General features: G+C 36.8%; 1 protein-coding gene across 2 annotated transcripts in view; it reads left to right on the forward strand.

Annotated features, from left to right (window-relative positions):
- pdlim5b (PDZ and LIM domain 5b) overlaps positions 1 to 20,250 on the forward strand; it is a 109,243-nt gene that overhangs the window by 11,573 nt on the left and 77,420 nt on the right. The window lies entirely within an intron of this gene.

The following is a 20,250-nucleotide window of genomic DNA, read 5'->3' on the forward strand; positions in this document are numbered from 1 at the left end:
GCTTGTATTCATATTTTTGAGCAGCGTCTCAGGCGATGCATGAAAGAACAATAGGAAGCTTTTCAGCTATTGGCAATGCAAACTCTTAAGTCTGACTCTATTCTGGTCTCATTGATCCTAAATTTCCAATGCATAAAATTCAGACGTGTATACATTTAACAAAAACAATGTGTAAACGTGTGTTTTTGTCTCAGTTATTCATTGTCTGTATTATTGGACTTTTGAAAAAATACAGATTTTTCTTGCACTGACAGTTTGGTCAACATTGTTTTAATTAAATGTATTTTTATTGTCATCATGATGCATATTTTCCAACTCATCTTTGTAATCTTTGACAAAAATCAAAGAGCTCTTCATCAACTAACATATTTTTCAGTCAAAAATATGTTATGTTCACTCTAACACACTGGCTGACGTATGGAAGCTTGTTTCTGTCACAGAATAAAACATTTTAAAAGATAATTGCGACTTTTTATCTCACAATTGCGAGTTTATTTCCCAGAATTGCAAGATATAAACTCACAATGCTGACTTTATATCTTACAATTGTGTTATAAAGTCAGAATTGCGAGATGTAAACTCGCAATTGTGAGGAAAAAAAGTCAGAATTGTGAGATAAAAAGTCACAATTACCTTTTTAATTTTTTATTCTGTGGCGGAAACAAGCTTCCATACTGACATCATATAAGGCTATTTGCTATGCAAACATTTCTCCTTTCTCTTCCCATTCATTACCAATGGAAAAGATCTACAATTTTTATTTTTTACTACATATACTATTTCACTCAAACCCTTTTTTATGGGCGTAAAATGAGTTGAATGTTGACTTAATTTTTAAAATATCATTGAAGGATATTTCTTTTAATATTGCACATTAGAGGTTATATTACCAGAAGGATTTCCACCAGGAAAAACAGGCATCTGTTTGCGGCCACGGGAAATACATATAAAGTCCAAGTAAGACACAAAGTTAATGTGTTTGGTTTGCCGGATATATTATTTGCCAAGAAAACCTCACCCATCAGTTCTGCTTAAACACAGGCCATCTGGCGCATGTATTCAGCTCATTTCCCATTGATCTTCATGTCCCTGAACGGCCCCCGAATGCAGGTCTCTCACCTGGCGTCCACATGCAACACTGGGCTCACAGGGACGTTATGTATCATGAATCTGTAGCACAGGAGCTCTAGTGCGCCAGATGCACTCTTAACACTCAAACGGAGACTTTAAACCCCAGGGATATCTGTCTGGAAGCACTGCCACCATAAATCTGAGCTCAGATTTGGCCGTCGGCACTGGCATGCATTAGGTGAGGAGATGCTGGCATGGCCGTTCTCAAGCCGTACGCCGGTGAATGCTTAGTGCCGTATGGATGTAGTAACCAGTGTTGAGGAAAGTTACTTTTAAAAGTAATGCATTACAATATTGCGTTACTCCCTTAAAAAGTAACGAATTGCGTTACTTTTTATGAAAAGTAATGCGTTACATTACTTTTGCGTTACTTTTTATCACCTGGGCTGGGCTGGCTTGCTTGCTTGGTGTTTTTTAATAACAACAAAAAAAGTTTTAATTTTGGCAAATGTTAAGGCCTTTTCACACCAAAAGTGAAATGAATAAGCCTCAGGTTGAAGGAAATGCATATTCACGCCTGTATAGTTGAAACAAACCTTTCAACTGCTGCCATTCTGGATTAAAGAACAATATGGATTCAGAAGGAAGTTCAACACGCTTATTTCTAATTCTAATCTAAAGTAATTTTTGATTATTCTTATGGTTGAATTAGATAATTGAAGGTCAGCAGCAAAGACATTGGTTAATAAAGTGAGATTAAATACATAAAGTATATTTGTGTAATTTAATAGAAGAGTTTTGCGTAAAATTATGAGATTGCATTTTACTGTTTTTATTCGTTTTGAGGGATACTGAATGTTTCGTGCAAGTTCTACAAGTATGCATGTTCATTTAGTGTGGAACTAAAATAACCATCACACACACACACACACACACACACACACCTCCTCACTTTTTCTATCAACATGGGGACAGTAGAGCTGTCAGTCAATAAATGTGAACAAGTAACTAGCGTTACTTATTTGAAAAAGTAACTTAGATATTTTGTTGCAAATTGAAAATGTAATACAGTACTTTACTAGTTACATTGAAAAGTAATCTGATTACGTGACTCAAGTTACTTGTGATGAGTTGCACACAACACTGGTAGTAAGTATTTCTGTTGTTTGCTCCTGGGTGATTTGGTACTGATCTCCTTTGACCTGTTGCTCTGCACATCCAAGGCTTAATCGTGTGTAATGGATAGTGACAGCAGCGGAAACTGTGGGATGTTGTAGATATCAGGATGATATGTCTCTTGTTATCTGTTGCTTCACCACAAAGGCAGGCCTTCTATGGGATTGCGGCTTGGCTGTCCACTGGGCGTCGAGTGGAAAGAGTGGCCTCGCATGCCATGCACACGTCAAATCAAATCAGCAAATCCTCATATTAGAGTGATTTCTGAAGGATCATGTGACATTGAAGACTGGAGTAATGATGCTGAAAATTCAGCTTTGATCACAGGAATAATTTACACTTTACTATATATTCACATAGAAAACAGCTGTTTAACATTGAAATAATATTTCACAATTTTGTCTATTTACTGTATTTTTGATCAAATTCAGCTTTCGTGAGCAGAAGAGACTTTCAGGAACATTTCAAAATTCCCAAACTATTGCACGATAGTGTAATAATATAAACGTTACAAATGAACAAAAACACCAGATTTACTAACAGCTTCCGTCAGCACAAAACCTCTTTTGGCGTTAAAAACTACTGTCAGGATTTACTATGAAAAATTAGCGCTGTAAAGGCGAGGACAGGGTTATTTCTGCGGCTGACCGTATTGCATATGAGTTTCGCTTTCAGGCGCGGTATTTATGAGTGGAGAGTTTTTTAATCAATCATGCAACGTGATTTACAAAGGTTTAAATTAGTCGATTTACTGGTATTTGCGCCATTATTTAACGTCTTAATCAAGCGGCAACCTTCCGGTCTCTCTCTTAAAACCAACACGGACGTGACAAACTGCAATTCATCGACTGGCCACTAGAGACCGGCTCCAAAAGAGTCAATCCCATGTTAAAATGCCCAACTTTACAGCAGAAAAACATGTTTACAGCCTGGTGCAAAAGTGGTTTTGGTCTATAAAGCTAATTTTGCCCTTCATGAAAACTGTGAGGGGGGTGAATTCGTTTTTTTTTTATAACTCATCTGTTTAAATTATATGAAGCCTAAAAGTTCTGCATAATTAAGGGCGTGGCCAGTTGAGTGACAGGTGGATAGCCGCTGATGTCACTACTAGCCGTTTGTCTGCTGTGTGTTAGCGTCACCTCAGCTAATCCGCCTCGCTGCACATGTTCGTTTATCCGCGAGTGACGCGCGGCCAAGATGGCTCCGCCCACTTTGGGCTTCAAAAACGCTCTTCAGAAACACCACGGGTGCCGTCACACACACTACATCCATATTTGTTTACAGTCTATCGTCTTAACTCATATTCCACTCGTGTTGTTAGTAGAACACACGCACCGGATTATCATTAGACCTATCAGTTAAAAATCTTCAAGATCGGCTTGAGACATCCTTACAATAAACTCTTCATCAGTAATTTTGCTAACGCCGCACTTCGACCGCCTGTGATAAGCACGACGGATAGATAGTGTTCATAAGGCCTCTGGATGTTTGCAGAAGGGGTGTGTGGTGACCTAATTCAACCGACTGAAGTGGTCTTGTGCCTCATCCACCCGTAGGACACGAGGAACCGTGACGCTTTTACAGCAAGGCTTTTCTGGGAGATAATGGCTCTTCCTGTCAGAGGAAGTTATTTATACTCTCTCCGGGCTTCGGGGAGCGGGGGAGATGGAGGGACTGACACCAGCAGTGGAAAACTCTGGAACCAGATCCATATTATCCCTTATTTGGTCTGGTCGCATGAAACTTTTCAGCTTCGGGGGGGAAATTATCTCAGGTTTCTTTTGATTCATACAGAAAGATTTTCCTCTCACTTTCTCATTCCTCAGCGCTGGATTGAGTCGTGGATTGAGTCGGAGCCGCACCCTGGATGTGTCGAGGCCTGAAACTCACGCCGCAGTCGCACAGAACCACTTTACGAGAGTGACGCCGAGCCAAAACTGCTGCTTGAGTTTCGTACGGATGCCATAAATGCTTTCGCCGCAAATCGTATAAGCCCATCTGCTCTTACTTAAGAGTATTGGGTAACTTTTCTGCTGTTCTGACACAGTGACTGAATGCTGAATGATATCAGACATTATCTTTTGCATTGGGCATTCATTATTATTATTTATTTGAAGTATTTTACAACAATACAATGTGCAAAAAAAACTGTCATATGCATGTTAAAGATCCAAAAATATACAAATGAATGCCTTAAATTGGTTCTACAGTATAACTGGTGTATCGTAATTCTGAACATGCTTGGAGATTAATATATGATGTACTTCAATTTATTAAAATTTAGAAAATATTTGATAACTTTATTTATTTAGTTGTTTAGTCATTTATTTATATACTCATTCATTTTATTTATTTATGTTTGTTTTTTTGTTTCGGGGTTATCTAAAACTAAAACCATAAACGTTTTCATTACTAGAAATAAAAATTAACTAAAATAAAATATCTTATTATTTTAGCTAGTTGCCAAATTATATCTCATCTTTTAGTTTAGGTTGACTAAAACTTCTGAATCTAAAACTATTATAAATGACAAACACACACAAAATTACAAAAACTTCTAAATGAAAACAGAAAATATTCAGATAAAATCTAATGTAAAATATGAACAAAAATAATAGGCTAATGAAGTATGTTTTTATATATATATATTAGTTTATATAGGCATTTAATTTATTAATTTTGTTTAATTTATTTATTTTTTGATTGTTTTTTGCAATTGAACAGATGTGCAAATCCTTCACTATAATCCATCTGCCTTACACTGAGGGATATTGGATCCGGTTTTCTGTATATCTGAGTCTGTTCGGTCTTAGAGTAGTGTGACTTACACTAGAGAAAGAGATTCGGCGTTTGAATTATTACCCATCAGGAACATAAAAGCTTCAGGCGTCGGGCCAGAAAACAGTAGAACTTAGTCACTGTCAACTCGAGTAACATGACTCCTCATGTGTAAGACTTCTTAAAGAATTAAAGTCTCGTTGTGAAAGTCAAACTTTCTCGCATATTTTCAGAAGTGGTTAATGGATGTTCTCTTGATTTGTCCTGCTATAAAGCGTGTAGCGTCAACAAACTGAACGCTGCCGGCTGGAGTCAGTCAGATAAGTCACTTTGCATCAGCGCTTCACGCTGCCTCGGTTTCCCAGCATGCCTCTGTGCATTAAGACCGATCCTTTGTCATCGGGAACCCTCTGCTAATCTCATCGCTTGGTGGAGGTTGAGACGGCAGCTGCCAGTGTTGCTTTTGGAGCAACGGTGAAGTGTTGATATTGCCTTGGTCACGGGCCAGACGTTACACCACAGAGCCGTCTTTGTCTGAGAGTCCCAGACTCTCTGAGAGATGAGGAAGGTCAGAACCGTACTCTATGCAAACACACACACACACACACATGGATGTTTGTTCAAAACATTGCAAGCAATCAGTTCCGTTTTACATACTTCTCATGCATTCTTGCATTACTGTGGCGGTCACAAACCACAGCACTCAAAGGAACGAAGCTATTAACATGTTTAAAGTTCCCCTGTACTCAATAATTTGATCACTTAAAGGGACACTGTGTAGGTTTTTAGGTATTTTATTATCTGAAATCGATATTTTTATTCATAAATATGTCCTCAATGGTGTACAAATACCTCTGCAAATTATCTGACTTATCCTCGTAAATGAAGAATTTATTATCTTTATGTACATGGGACGGGTAGGTTCACGGAGGCTTCCATGTCGTTCCGCCATCTTGAAAAACTATAATAGCAGAGAGGGTCAAAAAGTACCAACCAAACGCGTTTCCACAACGCGTTTTCGTTCAGACTCAGAGCCAGCGTCACGTGACTGAAAGCAGCAGAAACGGAGGAGGAGAGCAGTGAGAGGCGCATTCCCGGCAAGTTTAAACGGCTGTATTGCACTCCTATAATTGCTGATTGCTCTATTATTTGTAATGGCGGACCATACATATGCCGAGCCACAGGAGAAGACATCCTCGTCCCAAAAAAAGGCCAGACTTGAACGAAAAAGGAAACGTGACCTTAGATTGCAAAAAAAAGAGTAAATGTCGGGATAGCGTTTTCAAGGTGGAAAGAGCTAATGCAGCAGAAAGATTTCAGAAGAGACGCTGAAGTTGCCTGCTTTCTCCTCGACAGCTAAGTCAATGTTACAGTCTTAATTATTTTTTTTGTCATTGCTTGGTTGTGTACTTTATTATATAGACAGTATAACATTTATAGTCAAAAAAGTTAAACAGGCTCTTTGATGAATAGCAGCTATTGATTAGGCTACTTTACTCAATAGCAGCTATTGATTACTTTACTCAATAGCTGCTATTTAGAAGGTGCTAAAAACAAGGTTTGTAAGTTTACTCTTTATAACCTATAAATTCAGTAAGAATATAGAGATAGTGATTGTTTTTGCATGGTTTGCACACCTAAGGCTACTTCAAGTTTTTAATATTAGCTCAAGTTGTGAATTTGCTATGTGCATAAGATTGTACTGAGAATTACAATTAATTTATACTACTGCTAGACACATAAATTGTACAAACCTCGGTCGTTTCTCTTCGCTGCCTTTGGAAACTTTCAATTCTATTTTGATCGTCTCTTGTAGCTGCCGGGCATCTTTGTCGTCGTTGTGTTGACTCTCGCGCTCCTCGTCGTCCATCTCCTCGCCTAGATCCCACTGATCCACTGCCTCTCTGTCCTCTTCCTCTCCCTCTACCTCTCCCTCTTCCTCTCCCTACTGCTGAATCATCCGATGATGATATCTAACAATCACGTAATTTAGAAAATATAACGAATAAAGGCGGCATTACTACTAATTACAACAGTTCATGTTTTTCAGTGTGGTCTTATGAGTTGCTTTATTCAGCAACTCATACTGTAACATTCGTTTGTTCGTTGTGTCATGTTGCTGTTCACCCGGAGAAAAACTCGATGAAGTCTTTACTACAAGACATCCTGTCATAGCATTTTTGGTACATAACGGCAACCGTAGATGCAATACGCACTTGAAAAAGCGAGGCGCTGGAGAGCAAAATTCGTTTGAATGCAAAATACTATTTCACCACTAGATGGGGGTAATTCTTACTTAGTGTCCCTTTAAAGGATTAGCTCACTTTAAAATGAAAATTAGATGATTTGAACATTTGAAATCGCTGGCGTTTCTGACGTCACAAACGACCTTGTAACCAATCAGATCAACGTGTGATCGTCAACCAGTGGATCTCTGAGCTGAGTGAGTGGAGGCGGGGCTCATTTGCATATTAAATGAGGCGACGGTGTAGAGTTACATTCAAGCTATTTGAATTATTTAACCAGGGAAATTGTGTAACGGGGACATTAATTTACATTTGATATATATAAAAGAATGTGAGGACTTTAGAAACTCTTTTTTCTATTGCACTTGCATAGCTAGAAGTGTTTGCATTCATGTATTTGCATAAAGTCTGTTTCGCGCCCAAGGCAGAAAAAGTCCTGAAGTCACATCTGATGTGTTAAGGAAGTTTTTTGTTGTCATTTGTTTATTTGAGTTTCTGATTATGTCCTTGGAGACGATCTGAAGCGTCTTGACATTGTGTGTGTGTGTGTGTGTGTGTGTGTGTGATGTGGTGAGAGTGTAGATCAACTAAACCTCAAGGCAAAACAGTTGTTCAGAATCTTTCAGAGCCTTTGTTCTGTGTAGTTGTTTCCGTTAATAAGGAAAACTAGGGAATGCGCAGGAGTCTGGTTTGAATAACAGATGGGCCTTAGGAGATTTTTCTAAATGCATCTGAGACCCAATTTATCAACATGAAGTTTAATACGTTCTTTCCTCTCATTCTTAGACAAAACACTAACACTCTATTTTAAGAGCCCTGGAAGAATGTCTGCGTAAACCATTTACTCAGCGAGCGTTGCTCCCATGATCCACTGATGCTCTTGTTTCCTCATAATATTTGCTTGTCCGTGACCTTCGGAGGCGTCTGACCTTCAGATCTGGGAGGGATCCGGCTCGATGTGGGGAAAGGAATGGTTTATTTGGACTGATTTTAAATCAAGCCTGTTAAAATAAGATGAATAATGTGAGCAATGACAAGAATTGTTGGTTTCTTTTACTGCCGTTTTAGTTCAGGAGTAGGAAAAGCCTAAATTATCCGACTGTACTGTACATACAAAGTCTTTTAATGCGAGTAATTCAAACTTTCCATTTTATTGTGTAGAAACAATTTTTGAGTGTTTCTATGCAAATTTGTTCTTCTCTATATCAGTGTCAGTGTTTCTGAACTCCTGAAACGCCTCCATTGTAGTCTTGAGTTTCTTCCAAGACAAACACGTCACAATATTCCTCATTATAATAATTAATGCGCAGAATAAAGGGGCGGGGCCTGGTTGAGTTAGTTAGTAGTGTGTTAAACTGGCGGTTATGGTAAGAGCGGGACATTTCCCAAACACACTCGAAGCGCTCGACCAATCACAACACACTGCTCCAGCCGACCAATCAGAGCACAGTGTGCTTTTCAGAAGGAGGGGCTTCATAGAGACAGGAACTAAACAGAGCGTTACTGGCAGACTGGGAAGAGAGGAGCCGCAACAATGGAGAATATGAGGAAAATAATCAATATTCAAGCAGGAAAACCTGTTCTAGTAGAGCCTGAAAACATCAAGACTTTGTAAGAGGGCACAATATGGGCTCTTTAAAAGGATTTTAACACCAAACATGGAATAAAGCTTTAAATCACTTGCAGGCTTTTCGTTTTGGATACTTGCACATAATTAGTGAATTTGTTTAAATGGTCCTACACATGATCATGATTTATTTTGTAAACAAGATTGCCCAACATAAGCAATAAAGTGATTTTTGAACTTCATGACAAATTGTGTAGTCTGTAATTGTAACGCAGTTGTAGTTGTGACTGCTTGTAGAAATGGTTTTGTGCTTTTCACCTCATCTCTGTGGTTGGTCCCAGAATGACGTTACCAAAGCGATTGGTGTCTGATGCATCATTATGCAATGCCCTTTTATCGTTGCTTTCGTCATCTCGTGCATTTCTCAATGTGAATGATTAACTAGCGTGAGTGTTAGTGCATGCTTTGCATCACACTGAATCAATACACAACCCGTCTCTTGGTAATAGGCAAGTTTAATCAAATGCTAGCACTTTGAAATAGACCAATAAAAACAGCATAAAAAACATGTTTCATTATCGTTCAAGCATGTCGAATCTCATGATACGTTCTGTTCATGAGATTAACTGCTTTTGGCGTTTCTAGATTTGCATGAGTTGATGCCAATGAAATATGCAAAGAAAATCTCTGTGCCGAAACCCATTGAACTGCCTAACTAGACGGCATCATAGTTGCACTCCTGACGTGAAGCCCATATTTGAAGCCTGCATTGATTGTCATTAACAGAGGGGCAATCCCAGAATGCATTACATTGCACAAGCTCCATTATTCCATTCAAAATTATTCCAAGGCAAAACACCCCAGGTGAATAGGGTAAAAAAAAAAATACTCATGGATATCACGATATTTCACTAGTTGATTGATTACATTAATAATTGCAAAATATTTCTGTATTACAAGTTTTCTGAAATGTTATGTTTAAATATGCAAATGAGGCATTGTCTAATTAAATATGCACTAATTTGCATACATTTCTAGAACATAAATCTGAACATTTTGAAGTCAGGTTCAAAATTCTTGTTTCTTTTTTTTTCTTTTTTTCAAGGTTTTTTAGGGGATTTTGGACATCTCTATCTGTCCACAAATCAGAAAATGCTTTGAATATTGAACATTTGAACAGAGGTTAAAGTTTTTTTACAGAGGGGAAATTAAAGAGTATTTCTCTATTTATCAGTCCACAAATCAGAAAATACTTTCATCAGCCAAAAATAAATACATTTTTAGAATTTTCTTTAGGAATAAAATATGTAAAATCAGGAAAATTATATTTGAAGTAACCCCTCTGTCAAAACCTTCAGAATATAGGTAAGAACTGTAAAGTTTGGTGTATGTAAGTGCTGCTGAAGTGGAGATTTCTGGCTCAATGTAGGAAGAAAAACTCATTTTGACGGCCTTTAACATATATAGTGTAATTTGAAATCTAAAGATGCAAATAAATAAAGAGCTCTAAAAGATTTAGTTTAAAGTGTATTTTGGATGTTTTCTTTCCACTAGTCAAAAACACTTTATAAAACACCCAAAATCACCAAATTGACAGATGCATGAAAAAACACTGTTTATGCCTGTAGTGTCTCGCCTTAAATCTGATTATAAATGCTCTGATATCAAGTCACTTTTGTGGTTCTGTTCCATGTAAAATGCTGATTCAGTAGACAGCAGCCTATATAGTCAGTAGACAAGGCATCTCACTAGGTTTTGGTCCAGAGTATGCGATTATCAAAGGAAGGAAACAGTAGTTTTTTTTTTTTTTTTTAAGTCTGTTCCTGTCTTTCCAAACCGCCTCATGCAACAGATAGCTAAACAAAAGTGGCCTTTCACAATCCCGTTGTGTGTCTTTAACTGCAGCACCAGACGGAAAACGATACACACTAAAAAATGCACTGTTGTTATAACCCAAATTTGGGTCAAATATGGACAAACCCAAGCATTGGGTTAATTATTTGTTAAATATAACCCAACAGCTGGGTTTGTCCATACTTGACCCAAATTTGGGTTAAAACAACCCTGCATTATTTTATTTTTTTTAGTGTGTACCCTCTTCAGTTTCTTCTCCTGAAGTTTCCCTCGCCCTTCGCCCGTCACTAGTCCTCCTCCCATCAGTGTTTAACCTCACAAAGCTGTCTGCTTTCTGTCAGCTTGACATTTGATACGCACGCTGAACAAATATGCTCTAATTTTAGCTGTCTGCCTGTGTTGAGCACTATATTATTCCCTGATGGCGCTCTTTTAACCTCGCTTACAGCCGTACTCATCGCACACAGGAAGGCCTGGAATGCTTTTGTAGCATGTGAACATACCGTATGGGTTTCACATACGTTGTGTGTGTGTGAGGTAAGAGCAGGACGAGATTCCACAATAATCTAGCGTTACATAAGCGTTACATCTAAGTTACATTTAAGAGAACAGGAAGATGAATGCTTTCCATTGGGCTTCATCAGCCTCAGATTTCCGTGGATAATGTCTTTGATGAATAGCTCAAGGATTCCATGAAGGGTTTTGGTTTGAAAGTAGTGGTTTTGGTCTGGCACAGTCTCGACTAACAGGCCTTATGCATTAAGTGAAGGGTCCGATAACTTGATTAAACGTTTAACCCTGTGTAGAGCCTGACATATAAAATACTCTGAAATGTATTAAACCTTTTGTCAGAATCTGAAAAAAGTTTGCATCATATCAGTATCAGGCTTTTATGGTTCATTGAGTATGATATAGTGAGAATATGGAGGAAAAAACGGCTCAATTTATTCAGAGGCAAAAATATGCTATTTTGTGCAGATTCTGATATTTATATGGACAAAAAGTGATAATTCTAAGATATTTATAACAGTATAGCAGATACTGACATATTATTGGCAGATATTGATAACTATATGCATTATATGTCTTAGTAAGTTGATATTTAAATGCTTAGTTTTATGTTCACACTGCTTTGTAGTTTTAAAACATAATGCAATGCAATGCTATACAATGATGATTGAGAGAGGAACAAATAAACCTTCCTCAAAAAGCCTGATGATCATATTTGATACTTGTGATTTCTCTAAAAACTGATGTCTGGATAATCAAGTAAACAGAAGTTGCTTCAGTCCAGTAAGTGTTCATCTTCTGCATCTTAAGCGTTTTTCTTATGTTTACTTGATAAAATCAGTGCAGATTTGACAGCAGAAAGACACGTGAAGCTCGAGCTGAAGAAGGACGTTTGTACAATTATACTAAAGGACTTTTATTTGATAAAAGAGTCTAAACGATCAATCAGACGAGGGAAGGACTGTAATAGATTGATACAAGTAGGCTTTATAAGGTTACGGTTGTAGTAGTTCAACCTCAAAATGAAAAATGTCATTGCATGCTGTTTGATACAGTGTGATCGAAGTTGTTCTTCACATACGTGTTCAAACTAGGTCTAATATCTGCATGTGTGAATGATATCTGGGAGATTTCAGTCTGTTCCTCACACAAAGCTATCGTATGACTTCAGAAGATTTGATTGGTCCACTTTAATGGGCCTTTTTTGAGGTCTTGACTGCATAAATCATCGTCCCATTTACCATCCGCTGCTTTATATGTTTCCCACTGAATGTGAACCTTGCATGTCGTGCTCCAGTTGTGTAGTCCAGGGTTTAGTGGTCTGTCCGGGCATGTTGTCAGCTCGGTGGAGTTGGCGGATGGTGGTCAAGGCTCAGAATACTTCCAGCGAAAGGTTACTGCGGCTTTCGGCATATAAAAGTCAACAAAAGCACTGCGGCTTTGACTCGAGAGCGCGTAGATGTTTTGTGGCACTTTCTAACTTGTCATTTTTGGGAGCAAGAACATAGGACTCAATTATTAAACCGACATTCACCGAAACCACACGGACTATTTTCAGTTCTCTGGCGTTCAGAGTCGAATGTTTGGAGCACCAGAACAAACACTTACTTTTAGAAGAAATGCATTCCTTATGTACAAAGTCCTTATTATATGAGAGATATGGTTTATGTGGTCTGGTTTAATATCTAGTAATAGATGGCTGTTTGAATAAAAAATGACCACTCTTTAAGTGTCTTCATTTGAAATGCATTTAATGCACAAAAGCAAGATTCAAAACAGAAAATTGTTTAATTGCTTTGACATTTCCAATGATGAACTCATTCGATTTATAGCTCTTTGGCTGACTCTAAATTACCCCTGTATTTCATTAAGACAATGTTTAAATGATATAGACGGTGATTTTCAAGGCTGTTGGCCAGTGTTAATCTGTGTGAAATCACAGATGAAAACAAACAAGCCAAAGTCGAGTGTCTGACGCTCCCAGGTGGGATTTGAAGGTGGATTTAGAAAATGCACCAAAAGAGCCATTTATCTAAACATTTAGCAATAGAAACTTAACATGTACTGCTTTTATAATGAAAGTCAATGCTTTTTTTTTTTGTGCAATGCTTCAAGAATGAGTAGTTCTTTTACTATAGTCCGTCCATCCATCGCTGTTTGTTCTGGATTCATCCTCAGGTGTTTGATTAGTTCAGAGCTACTGATAATATGCATTCTGTGGATGATACGGATTCATACTGACTCTCCAGATTCTTCAGAGACTAGATTTAAAGGGTTAGTTCACCCAAAAATGAAAATGATGTCATTAATGACTCTCCCTCATGTCGTCTCAAGCCCCGTCAGACCTCCGTTCATCTCCGGAACACAGTTTAAGATATTTTAGATTTAGTCCGAGAGCTTTCTGTCCCTCCATTGAACATGTATGTATGGTATACTGTGTTTCCAGTGTGCGTCTCCCTCAGACTGTAAACGAAGCTCGGGCGCACCAGACACACGTCAGCGGCGTCTTACGTCAGCGGCGGCACTGAACGCGGATCCACAACAGAACCGGAACACACACACACACACACACACACAGACACCAGACACACACACCAGACACACGTCAGCGGCGTCTTACGTCAGCGGCGGCACTGAACGCGGATCCACAACAGAACCGGAACACACACACACACACACACACACAGACACCAGACACACACACCAGACACACGTCAGCGGCGTCTTACGTCAGCGGCGGCACTGAACGCGGATCCACAACAGAACCGGAACACAATACAATGCTGAATAAAGTCCTAGTGGGCGATTCCATGCAAATGTCAACCTTGCCATGAAAAAATAAAGTTATTATCGAAATATCAAAACCCTTTCTAAGGTGTCCATTTGGGTCTGTATTTTATTGTATTGATGTGCGGTCATGTAAATTTTAAGGAAATTTCTGTGTTTATTCACCTCAGATAAGGTGTGCACAGATACTAAAATTGCTTTTTCAAACAAACATATTTCATGCTTTAAAAAGAGGGGTCAAAGACTCATTTTTTTATACTTTATGTTGACAGTAAGCATTTTTCAGAAAGATGGGAGCATGACTGAGATATAAATACACCCACTTTGTTATAACGGCATTGCCCTTTAAATTTATAAAGGCTATATTTAGGAAGTCACGACGCTTCAGTGCTGTGTCACGTCCGTAACGATTTAAAGAATAAGTTTATATTGTATAATAATAATTATTACAATTAATTTGAAAATTTATGTACAAAGCCAAAATATGTCCATTCTAGTTATGATTGAGAATTCATCTCACTTATTTGCTCTAAACAACCTAATTATGCGTTACGGACGTGACTGTTACGGACGCTTCATATTAAATCATGCATGATTTGACCAGCGCATATTTGTTGATTGAATTAATTTATTTATTTATTTCGAGCAATATAATGACACATAACAAAGGAGATCAAGAAGCATTCTGATTAAATCAATACGAAAAGATAAATTCATCAACTTTACAACATAAATCGATCTATATGCTTGAAATGGAGTGGGAAGAAATCAAACTTATTTAAACCCACCCCGGTCTTTCAACATGTTCAACGTGTTGTTACTGTTAAAAAATCCCGCATATATATTAAATTGATCTCTATTACTGTACATCAGAACATTTTAGAAATAAATTAATACCAGTACCATAATGTTAAGCATTATTACAGTCTCTGAGAGCGAGAGAAATATGAGACGCGCCTTTCGTGATGAAATATGAGACGCGCCTTTACTCACTTTCTTTCCCGCGCGCGCCCTCTGTGGTCAAGAGTTATTTCTGTGGTGATTTGTAGATCTGCGATTTCTGGACAACATCAGAATTGGTAAGTAATTTGATATCTATGTATCTCCAGAGCGCTCGCGCCTCTCTATCTGTGTGTGTGTGTGTGCGTGCGTGTGTGTGGGATCAGGCTATGTAACTTAAAAAATGACATAATCAGGCCGTATAGAATGCAACATGTTTATTAGGCTAACTTTCAAATAGACGAAACTTAAATTAAATCCGATTCATTCAAAGATGAAATTGACTATCACCATCTCCGTGAACGCGCCTATAGAGAGAAATGCATGTAATGGATTATATAATCAGAGAGTAGGCCTATCCTATTTCTTTTCGTTTGTAATTGTTTCGTTTAAAGACATTTCAAGCCTTCTATATAGATATATTTCTCATGTCTGTGAGGCATACGCTGAGTTTCGGTTAATTTATGATGAGATGCGCTCCAGTTCACGTGCAATGCAAGGGACCGCGCCTCCATGTTATGATTATATTGTCTATTTGCTTCTTATTTAAAATATTAAAATTAAAATAAAAAATATTAAAATTAAGATACAATTTATACAAAACGAAATTCACTTTAAAGAAAGGCTTTCTACAAAACAAAACTTAATTAAGTGGCCAAAATCATGTCTGACCATGCACATTTGCACTTTTTTAATTTATATTAATTTATAGTATGAGTCCCTGATTATATGTTACATGTTTTACATATTTTATTTATAGCGTTTTGAAAGAAAAAAAAATAACTTTGAATTTATCATCAACAATATTGTTGTTTGATTTAATAATCATTTTTCAACATGTTCAGACTGAGCAAAAAAAAAAAAGAACATTTTAACAGGATAAATTGAATATTCACAAAATGTGTGGGTCGAGGTATAAAAAAAAAAAAAAAAAAATCCCGGCCAATGTCCGGTAATTACCAACGGAAACCCTGCCTTGAGGGGAAAACGGCGATCTCGACTCCGGAGAATATCGATATGATAAAAATACAAAATAGCTGCTGATGTATCTTAGCAATTCCGTATCTTTCGGGGTCTATAGTTAACACCACATTATAAAGCAATATCATGTCCGAATTGAGTTTTGCCCACGCTGCATTTTAGCAGCATGAGAGATATGCGTGAACGGAGGTCAATCTAGCCTATAACAAAGTGATTTCAGTTTAAATTTGATTAATTGTGCAGCCTTACCTTACTGATGTCTCAGATGTTTGTTGTTTTAAATACCCAACAGAGACACACAAATAGGTCTCTGTTCAAGCATTTTCTCTGATTTTTTCAGCGTCTGCCAAGTGTCGATTTCGGAACTGTCACGTCCATAACGAAAATATGTCACGTCCATAACAACATTTTTTCTTCATAAATGAAAAAATGAAAAGTAAAATAAGATAAATAATTTATGTTCTCTAGAGAGCCAACACTCATCCCTTCGGTTGGTATTATTTATTTTGGCTTGTGCATTTTAATTCGCAGAATTTCTACAAAGTATGTTGTCTCCCACAAACTCACGTCTTTTTTTGTCACGTCCGTAACGCACGTGTATTTCCCTCATATTAAATATAAAACGAATGTGTAGACTGATATTTTTCTATTGTCTGGACTCCTTTATTAAGGTAGTATGGACATATGAACAGACGTTTAAATATATTGGTATTAAATACATTTTCTGAGAATTTATATTTTACGTTTTGACTGCAAATGTCACGTCCATAACGCTGGAATTGGCCTAGTTTTTTTTTATATTTTTGGACCAAAATGTATTTTCGATGCTTCAACACACTCTAACTAACCCACTGATGTCACATGGACTACCTAACATTTCCAGTTCTGATTCAATACAAATTATTAAACAACTAATAAAAAAATAGAAGGAAAAAATGCACAATATTCAACTTAAACAATCCTTTTTGTGTTGATTTCTTATATTTCGTATACTCTCTCTCTGCGTTGATATCTGACGCAAAGCGTATATGAGTATGCTTTTCAGTGCATTCATTACTATATTAATATTCATGAGGAGAGACGTCGCTATTAAAGGATAATCTCTCAGCACTTCGTTCACACATCGCAACAGAACCGGTTTCGTAACCGGAACTTTTATTTTATTTTTAAACACCGCGATTCTCGGTTCCCAAATCTAGTTATAAATGATAAAATATTACACGCACTTCTAGAATACTTAATTCTGATTGGTCAATTGCTTCATTCTGCAGTCACACATTTTTGTATAATGACACTAAACTGTATAACTGCACAAATCAGGAAATCAATGTCCTTTTAAGAAAAAAACATAAGTAGATATGATCTCTTAATAACCTCAGAGCTCATGGTGAGCCTGTCTTCACTTTAAGACTCTCTATGGAGAAAAAGAGGATTTTACGGCTCACTTGTTGTGCTCTGCAGTGAAAATCTCTCTCTCTCACACACACACACACTCTCTCTCTCTCTCTCTCTCACACACACTCTCTCTCTCTCTCTCTCTCTTGGGAGACTGAGGTGAAGCAACATCTTTCAGTTTCATCTTCTGCTTTCAAAGGGAAAGTTCAACTGTTCTGACCTCCTGAATCACTCAGATATTCAGCCAAGATGAAAGAGTCGAGCAGCAATCCAGCTCTTTGTTGCTCCAGGTTCTGATTCTGAGCTTTCTAATGATTTGGAAGTGAGCTACCGCTTTGATCTGATATATAAAGGACATTTACAGGAACACTCGACTCTAAATCATGCTTTGAGTCAAGTCATCTTCATTTATATAGCGCTTTTAACAATGGATTGTTTCAAAGCAGCTTTACAGCTTGACAGTATCATATTTTTGGAGTATCATCCAGCCCACAACACCAAAGTATTTCTGACTGTTGAGAAGAACTTTAGCAAATCTCAACTGCTTAATTTTTATTTTATTTTAAATAGACGACAAAATTTTTTTTTTTTTTTTGAAGAGTACAGCATCTCTCCTTACTCTCAGCTTCAGTTTTGTGTTTTATTAAATCGTCACCTTTATTTCTATAGCGCTTCGTACAATTCAGTGTTTCAAAGTGTGACAAACGTTATTGATTTGCCAATAATAGTGCAAAATAACAGTAGAACAGATGGAGTAAACAAGTACAGTCTCAGTTTATGAAACTGTAAAGTACAGTTTCAAATGTTTTTATTTTATTTTTTATTGTTTTATATTGCTTTTGTTTTATTTGTTTTTTATTTTGTTTTATATTGCTTTTGTTTTATTTGTTTTTTATTTTATTTTGTATTGCTTTTGTTTTATTTTATTGTTTTATTTTATTGTTTTATATTGCTTTTGTTTTATTTGTTTTGTTATTTTTTATTTTATTGTTTTATATTGCTTTTGATTTATTTGTTTTTTATTTTTTATTTTATTGTTTTATATTGCTTTTGATTTATTTGTTTTTTATTTTATTGTTTTATATTGCTTTTGTTTAATTTGTTTTTTTATATTTTATTTATTTTATTTTATATTGCTTATATTTGTTTTTTTATATTTCATTTAGTTTTTTTATTGCTTTTTTTTTATTTGTGTTTTAATATTTTATTTTATATAACATGCTTTTCATTTAATTTGTATTATTATTATTTAAATTTTATTTTGCTTTATTTTACTTTCGATTTTGCAAATCTCAACTGCTTGGTTGTTTATATTGTCGCAAAATGTAACTATTATACTTAGTGTTGCACGGTGCACCGATACTTCAAAAGTATCGCGATACTCGGAAATTAAAAACTTCACGATACCTAAATTTATTAGTATCGATACTTCTAAGAATGACCGCGTTCCAGATTTGTAAGAGAGTATTGCATGTTGGTGTGTGCAACGCACGCTTCCAGTGCCTCCCTATGGACGTCTGTGTTTTTCTCCTCATGCGCGTGTGACAGGGCGCGTGAACTGAACGAGCAGAGAGAGAGAGAGTGAGCGAGCCCCGGTCGCGCGCGCGCACTCTCTCTCTCTCTGCGGTGCCAGGCGAAAGTATAAACAAGGCTTCACCGTCTCAAAACTAAGCGCTGTCTTGCTCTCTCTCTCTCCCTCGCACATATTAATCAAAATAATTCGACACGATGGTAAGGTCGGGAGACTAAAGTTTCATGTGGAGCATTCGGAGTTTTTTTTTTTTTTTTTTTTTGAATTACCGCTGGGTGTAAATTGTGGTAAAATACGTTGCCTTATCTTCTCTGAATCGTTCCGCACATTCAGCTGACATAAACCACACTTTAAATAAACGAAAAAAACTATCCAGTCATGAAATGTTTTCTGTGATGACAGTGGGATGTAACCGCCTGGATAATCACACAACGCGCACACGTCCGATAATGACACGTCCAATTCGCGAACTAATGACTCATTTGAACCGATTCGTTTTAATGAATGGTTAAAACAACTGATCTGTCTGAATCGGTGTATAACTAATCGTTAACACTTTGTAATAAGGTTTCATTTATTACATAAATTACATAAAACAAATAAAAACACTTGTTTTTTCCCCCCGAAAAAGCATATGACTACTTTTTTCCACACAATGCTATCATGAATCGATAAGAGAATCGTTAAAGAATCGGATCGATAAGCAGAATCGTCAGTGGCATTGATATTGATAAAATCTTATGTTTCTTATGATAACTGAGATAATGCTGCTAAATTTATTTATTTTTTTACCTTGAATGTCATTGCTCTAATTTATTTTTTATATTTTTCATATTTCATATTTTGTTCAAATGGTTATTATAGCCTATCTGCTGTTCAAATGTTCATTTATTAGTGTGTTATGATTGGAATGTTGTCCCAGTTTTAAAATAAAGCACAGCAATGATATTTGAGAGTGTTTCTCCCTTTTCAGGAAAAGTATCGAAAAAGTATCGAAATCGCAATTCTTGACTTGGTATCGGTATCGAAACAATAATTTTGGTATCGTGACAACACTAATTATACTGTAGTATACTATGCCAACTATAATGCATGAAAATTATGAAATTATAAACCTTGCGTAAAGCTGCTTTGAAACACTGTGTATTATGAAAAACGCTTTATAAATCAAAATGATTTGATTTGAGGAGATTGTCTTTAGGATCCATATCCAAAAATCAGATTGAATCGCCTGTGTCTAGAAATAGACTTTTTACAGGCTTTTAAGACCCATTTCCCCTCATAAACAACAGGAATGCTTCGTGAACCCGTAGCAACTTTTGAAGGAGCGAAACCTTTTCTACAGGGACTTTTAA

The sequence above is a fragment of the Rhinichthys klamathensis genome, unplaced genomic scaffold, assembly GCF_029890125.1.
Source record: "Rhinichthys klamathensis goyatoka isolate OS25496 unplaced genomic scaffold, OSU_Roscu_1.1 h1tg000182l_1, whole genome shotgun sequence".
Lineage (NCBI taxonomy): Eukaryota > Metazoa > Chordata > Actinopteri > Cypriniformes > Leuciscidae > Rhinichthys > Rhinichthys klamathensis.